Source organism: Sinocyclocheilus rhinocerous, unplaced genomic scaffold (assembly GCF_001515625.1).
Source record: "Sinocyclocheilus rhinocerous isolate Xijiao unplaced genomic scaffold, SAMN03320098_v1.1 scaffold1724, whole genome shotgun sequence".
NCBI classification, from domain to species: domain Eukaryota; kingdom Metazoa; phylum Chordata; class Actinopteri; order Cypriniformes; family Cyprinidae; genus Sinocyclocheilus; species Sinocyclocheilus rhinocerous.
In genome coordinates, this window is record NW_015626034.1 from 1,376,548 (window position 1) to 1,384,265 (window position 7,718).

The 7,718-nt window shown below is 36.6% G+C and overlaps 1 pseudogene; it reads left to right on the forward strand.

The window, feature by feature from the left end:
* Positions 1 to 767: 767 nt before the first annotated feature.
* LOC107708956 (uncharacterized) lies at positions 768 to 2,276 on the forward strand (annotated as a pseudogene).
* Positions 2,277 to 7,718: the final 5,442 nt, after the last annotated feature.

The window sequence follows — 7,718 nt, forward strand, 5'->3', positions numbered from 1 at the left end:
ATGAAGTGATAAAAAGTAGTTGCAACTAATGATTTCGGAGCATGTGAGTACCGGAATATGATGATTGATGGGATACGTTTAGTCTCAAATACCAGTAGTAGTATTAGAGAAAGTGTGGATTTAATGTGCTTTAAAGAATAGTTTACCCAAAAATTTAAAACAAAAATGAAAAGTTGGGAAAATCTACTCAGCCTCAGGCCAGCCGAGATATTTGTTTGTTTCTTAATCAGAACAGATTTGGAGAAACTTAGCATTACATTGCTTGCTCGCCAATGGATCCTTTGCAGTGAATGGGTGCCGTCAGAATGAGAGTCCAAACAGCTGATAAAAACATCACAATAATCCACAAGTAATCCACACCACTCCAGTCCATCAATTATCTTCTTGTGAAGTGAAAAGATGCATGTTTGTAAGAAACAAATCCATCATTGAGGCATTTTAACTTCAAACCATCATTTCTGGCCAAAACAAAAGTCTATAATCCATAATGACACTTGCTCCAGTGGAAAAGCCCATCCCCATATTTGCTCAGAACTGTTTCGCTTGTAAACCTTGCTTGATTTCAGTGATTAATTTGATGTTTCACTTTTTCATGTTGCTTTATTATGTCCTCCTTATCATTTGAATTGACAATATAATTCAGAAAGCCAAAATGTATGTCTGCTGAACTACAGTGCAGAGGCCCCACGACAAATTCGGCCTAACGACAACCACCCATCAGGGCTTTTATGGATGATCTTACAGTCGCCACAGAATCAGTTTCCAGGATGTCGGTGGATTTTACAGGGCCAAGAGGAGCTAATGGAGTGGGCCCGTATGCATTTCAAACCAGCCAAATCAAGATCATTGGTACTGAAGAAAGGGAAGGTGGAAGATAAATCAAAATTCCACATTGCAGGCACAGCCATCCCAACTATTTCAGAAAAAACCAGTCAAGAGTCTAGGCAAGGTGTTCGACAGTTCTTTGAGAGACACAAGATCGATCCAAGCCAACTGTACAGAGTTAGAGTGTTGGCTAAAATCTACAGACAATTCTGGCTTGCCAGAGAAGTTTAAAGCCTGGGTGTACCAGCACTGCATTCTCCCTAGAATTCTGTGGCCCCTTCTTGGAGATCTTGGAGAGGAAAGTAACTACCTCAGGAGATGGCTGGGGTTGCCGAAGCAGCATCGCGCTTTATGGACATCACAACAAGCTGCAACTATCTTTCAAATCCTTAGAGGCAGAAGAGGCTGTTCAGGAGGCAGAGGCAAGGTTGCGGCACAGGAGGCTAGTGGGAATGGTTACACAAGGCAGAGCGGGGCTGGGATCCTTTCCGGCGCCACATATGAACCTCAGCAGAGGAAAGGAAAGGAACAGCCTTGTTCAGGAGGAGGTGAGAGCAACTGTGGAGGAGATTAGATCCTGCAGGGCAGTGGGAATGAAGCAACAAGGAGCCTGGACAAGATGGGAGAAAGCAATAGATAGGAAAGTTCCCTCGACGGAGCTTTGGAAGGCCGAGCCACACCGTATTAAATTTCTCGTTCTGTCAGTGTACGATGTCCTGCCGAGTCCATCAAATCTTCACTTATGGGGAGAAGTAGAGTCACCAGCATGCCCATTGTGCTCCAAGCGAGGAACCCTGGAGCTTATTTTGAGCTGCTGCCCAAAGGCACTTGGAGAAGGTCGGTACCGATGGAGGCACGATCAAGTCCTGAAGACCATCGCTGAAGTTATCAGCACTGGAGTTGAAAGGGCAAAGTGGTTCCAACCCTCTAAGCAGAGAATTACCTTCGTCAGAGCTGGAGAGCAGCCTACTTCAACGAAGAAGGAATCTGCAGGCATACTGACCTCTGCAAGGGACTGGCAATTGCTAGTGGACCTAGGAAAACAGCTGAAGTTCCCTAGTTACCTTGTAGTTACCACTCTGCGACCAGACATCATCCTCGTATCGGAATCCACAAAACAAGTTATGCTGCTGGAACTGACCGTCCCTTGGGAAGATCGCTTGGAAGAAGCTTTTGAAAGGAAGCTCTTCAAGTATGAAGGACTCGTCAGCGACTGCAAGCAGGCAGGATGGAGGGCGAGGTGTATCCCAGTTGAAGTTGGCTGTAGGGGATTTGCAGCACGTTCCTTGGCCAGTGCCTATAGAGAACTGGGCATTGAGGGAGCGAGCAGGAGGGCAGCTATTCGGAGCACCACTGAAGCAGCAGAGAGGACTTCAAGGTGGCTAAGGCTAAAAAGAGGAGAGGCATGGAGTACTAAGTAGCCAGCCAGCTGGACACAAGCTGGGGTCTGATCAGCCCCAGCTGGGTCACCTGGAGGAGGGTGTATGATGTTGAAAGACCCGAAACACCCGATGAGTGTTTCTCTTTTTTACCTTAAACATAAGGATACTGATAAACACAGGGCACAACACTCTGGCTTTCTCTGTCTCCTTTGAAGCTCCCTATCAAATAACAAGAGAAAAAAATAGTATAATGAACAAATATTAACATCAAAACTGATACTTTAACCTGTTAACTTGCGTACCCATATTTTAAGTTCTTTAATCTCTAGTTGCGCCGGCGCCAATGAAGTCATGCAGTTAACGCGCTTCTAATTCAGTATTAATATGCACCTAGAACGGCCGCGGATGTGGCATTAAGTGTTTGGCACTGCGACCAACTTAACATTTTACAGAGTTTAATGTAGCACTGTGGTCTATCAGTTTTTCTAGATCAGTTTTAATTTTGTAATAGATTTGAACAAAGAAATCAAGTGCTACGCACATGTATTGGACATGACTTGATTGCAAATCAAGGAATCACCCCTTTATTTAAATATATGAACACAGAAAACGGCTGTTAACAGGTTAATGTAACATTTCCCATTCCATGACTAGTAAAATAATGGCAACTTACTCTCTGTATAATATTGAACAATGTCGTAAGTATAGGGATGTAACAATTCACTCAAGTCACGATTCGATTCGATTCACTATTTTTTTTTAACAAAATTAGGTTTAAGACAAATTATAAATAAAATGTGTCTTTTTATTATTGCTTGGATAAAATGCTGCACATTTCTTTGTGAAATTGAAATATAACACTATAATAATATACTAATATATCACTTGCATATTATTGCTGTTTTGATTTGACTTCAGTTTTGTTAAACTATACACTATATCTGCATGAAACAGAAACAGCTGATGAGCTGAACGAGACGCAGATTCACTCTCTGCCAGTAGGTGGCGCTTAAAGCGTTTCCTTGGTTTCCGCTGTAAACAAAGCAGCTGCACTTATGGCAAGATGAAAAGAAAAAAATACCATCTAAACTTTTCTAAAGACAGTAAGTTCCCCTCAGACATACATTCATATTAACTCCTACCCCTAATTGAATCGCGATTTGATTAGCATCTCAACCGATTTGATATCGTCACATATTTGAATCGATTTTCAACCGGCTCGCGGTTGTAATCGTTACATCCCTACGTAAGTAATGTTCAGTTTCTCTCACAGACCTATCATTTTGAATCATAAGACTTCACTAAGACCTTTTGCTTCTTACGACCTGGCTGATTGGTTTTTGTTTTGTTTTGTTCTTTGATTTTCAAGTGACGGTAGCCATTGGTGACCAATCACCAAGGACCACAGTTTCAGTGAAAAATCTTCTGCTGTTCTACTGAAGTATAAAAGTCACCTGCACATTGAATGGTCTGACTGTGAGTAAATTAAAACAGCAAACTTTCATTTTTTTTTGGTGAACTATGCCTTTAAAAGAGAGCTTTTTTGGATCTACCAGGTTTTTTTTTTTTTTTTTTTAAAACATCAAACCACAGTAGTTTCTTTTCTTTTTCTCTCAAGCTATTGTACTAATCACATTCTACCTGGCATATCAAAAGAAATTCCATAAAAGTTTAATGGCCTTTTTCATGAATAGATTATCCACATCTGACTCCTCATTGACAGACACTTCCAAAAACACAGATGGTACATTTTTAAAACCCTTTTGAAGTGCATTATGGAGCTGCCTGCTAATTGAGTTCTGTGCTTAGCTAAACGCATCATGTCTGAGTATGACGACACTCACTGTACTATTATAACAGTCGAGGGAGAAGTGTTTTGACTCTAAGAGTGTGCCGTTACATAATGTATGAGTCAAAGGGATGGCAGCAGAAGCTCAGAGGTGCTTTGAGAGTCATGAAAGACAGTTTAGTTTCTATGGCCATTCTTCAAAAGGGCATTCTCATTATCAAGTGCTCCTGTGCAAAATATAACTCATAAATACACTAAATTAAACTCAAAAGCTCACCATAATGCTTACAAATGCTGACCACACCGGTTCCTACATTAATAATATGCTTAGTCTGGAAATTATTTCTGGGTCAATGACAAAGAAAAAATTAAAAATAGTTGACTTTTTAAAAACTAGTTAAAACATATGTGCTAGAAATGTACTCTTTGTATAGTGTGCATCATATGTTTTGAAAAACTTGTATACCATTTTTAAAGCTTAAACACTGAATACAAGTGTTATTTTTTATATTTTATTTTAAAAGGTATTTTATTGTGATTTATTATTATTATTATTATTATTTTACAGCATGTATTATTAATGCCATGTGTAATAATCAACAAGTACAAGTAAGCAAATAGTTTCCTTAAACACTAAACACTTATTATTATTATTTTTGACAAATATGAATTATTCATGCATTTATATTAATTTATTTATTTATAGATTTTAGGTAGTATTGGCCAATAACATTGTATAAATTGAACTAACATTGCCTTGTTTTAAAAAGGTCTAATTGTCTGATATTTATACTGACTTTGATCAAATTCAGTGTGTGATATAATTTTATAATTTCCTGTATTGTTTTATTTTCACTGCATGTTTCTGTGTGTTGGTTCCACCACATGACCTTGATAGTTTACCCAAAAGCTCAAATATGGTTATCATTCTTTCACTATCATTTTGTTCTAAGCCCACATTATTATTTTTTTCTTTCTTTGGTGAAGCCAGGAAATTTTTGAAAAATATTTGGGTCATTATTTTCCATACAGTTATGGAAATGAATTGAATTGAGAAATGGGACACAAAAGCCATTAGAGTAACTTAAAGGTAATCCATATGACTTCTGCACAGTTTTCTAATCCACTGTTATGAAACTTTTATGGTCTTTTTGCAGCTTGAAATCTCCCGTCATCATTCATTGTATTTACATGTAAAGGAACACTCGGCATACAATTAAACATTTCTTGTGTTTCCGAGTGAGTATATAATGACAGAATTGTCATGCACTAAAAGCTAACAATTACCGACTTGCAGATATAAAAACAGTCCACCCACTAATTCACACCAGGAAATGTGATATATGAGACCAAAATTACAAGGCGCTGCATGTTGACGCCTCACCCACATCTCTGACCTCACCCATGAGTGTTTCAGAACTGGGATGAGAAATGTTCTTAAGTCTGATCTTCAATGCAGACAGTGTCTAACAGACATAGATTAAGTCAGAACATAAACACAAATAGAGACTGCTGTCTGCATCCCATTCGCTCTCCACTTCAGAAGCAATACTGATCCCTATATTCATTATTCAAAGGCACTGCACAGACAATAACACATCTGCATTATGAACAGGGTGGGGAAGATGAGAGGGATAGAGACAGGAACAGAAAAAGTGGCAGAGGAAATGCATTATTGGAGAACTTTTTTGTTGCTTAGTTATTGGAGCATGTATATGTATTTGCACGTGCTTTATTGTCGTCACCAAAAATACAGAGATGCGGGAAACTCATTTTTAAAAGGACTTTTTTTTCTCTCAAAACTGTCTACCAGCCGTCGACTTGCCCTTTGATGTCTCTATGCCCGAAGGCTGATGTTATTTGCTGCTCTGCATCAGAGGTCCAGCTCAACCCATTTATTTAGGTCTGTGCATCATTGCTGATGGTCATTTCATGGGAGCCCATTTTTGTTGTTAAATGTTAAATTATATATATAGTATGTGCTCTGTAAGCAGAGAACTGTATGAACAATGAGGCTATTGTAGCTGAATGCTGTCCCCACTGAGATACGGCTGTGAGACAATAGATCAAACACATCATGTGGCAGGTTGCCAGTCTCAGCCTTTTCCTTTCATTCTATCAAACTGACCTAATAATTCATAATCTGCAAAAAAAAAAAAAAAAAACAATCATTCAGTTGCTGTTATACAAGAATGTTTATAATACATATTATGGTGTTTTAATATAAAATATAATAAATGTATTATTATTGTATTCTGTTTAACAAGACATTGATTAACTTTATCACAGTGGGTTTAAATTCATGGAGAGCAAACAAACTCAAAGTAGGTCAGTTATGTCACTAAAGAGATTATTCTAAATGGAGACAAACAGGGTAAACAACTAAATGAAAAATATATGAATATATTTACGCATAATCAAAAATTACAGGGTTTTTTTGGCAACACTAAATACCTTACTAAGAATCTATAATATGCTGGTTTTGTTGCACAGTATAATATAATGAGAAAGTGACATATGATGTATTTTTTTTATGTCATATGCTTTTATCAGTCATAGGTAAACCTAAATAAATATTGAATGTGCTCATATAAAAAAAAACTGCATAAATATCTGCATAAATATCCTCTTAAATTTATGAATAAGGAAAATTTTTATTTGGTCTTATTTACAAAATAAGACCAAATAAGTTTTATTAGTGTATTGTATTTTAGTCTCTGTTTATTTATTTATTTGTCTATCTATCCATAAAGGTCTTTTCTTTTGACCAGTTTTGTTTTGTTGTGTATGTTTTTGAATTGTGTATATGTGAGCCTTTTACCTAAGACAATTATTTATCACTGGTTGAGAGACAATACAGTTTTTGAATCTTGAATAAAAAATGGCATGTGGTTAACCACCATAATAATATTTGTGGTACAGTAGAAAGCCACATGATGAATCCGAGTGGCCTGTTTATTAAACAAGATCAGTACTCATGTAGAGACAAAGAACTGGATCATGCATGCAAAACATCCTCAGCGTAGCACACACGACTCTAAAATAATGCTATAAACATTAACTGATTAACATCAAATGTAAAACACCCTAATGTACATTAGTGATAAAAATAAAAATATAAATAATAAAAATATATTTGATGTTTCACACAGGGACTTCTGGTAATGTCCTTTTACTGTTTTCTTTTTATTTATTTATTTATTTATTTATTGTAAATTATGTCATAATTCATGGTGTTCACTTTTAAAATCCCTAAATTTACATACAGTGCGATATCAAACCATTAACTTTTTTTTTCGCTATATATAACGTAAAATATTGCATTTTTACTGTCTTTTTCTGTAACAATTACAAACATTTTTACTCTTATTTTTTAAGATTTATAAGTGTCAATTGTATGACAAAAAAATAAAATAAAATCATAATTTTTAGGAAATGGCATGCTTTATCATCAATTGAAGCCATTTTATACTTTTCCAAGCAAATTTTAAAATGAATTTAACTCATTTTAAATAATACCTTTGCTATTGTGCCAAAGCAAGATTTATATGCGTGGGTTCTTCTCCCTATAATTAGTTCACTACTTTGAAGTGTGAAAATTAAAAGGTAAAAAAGCTCACTTTACTACAGTGCTTTTGTATCTTCCACTTCACTCAAGTGAAAACCCTTGTTTGCTGTCATGACAAATTCCTGTAGACTTTCCTGCACTCTTCTAACAGCCT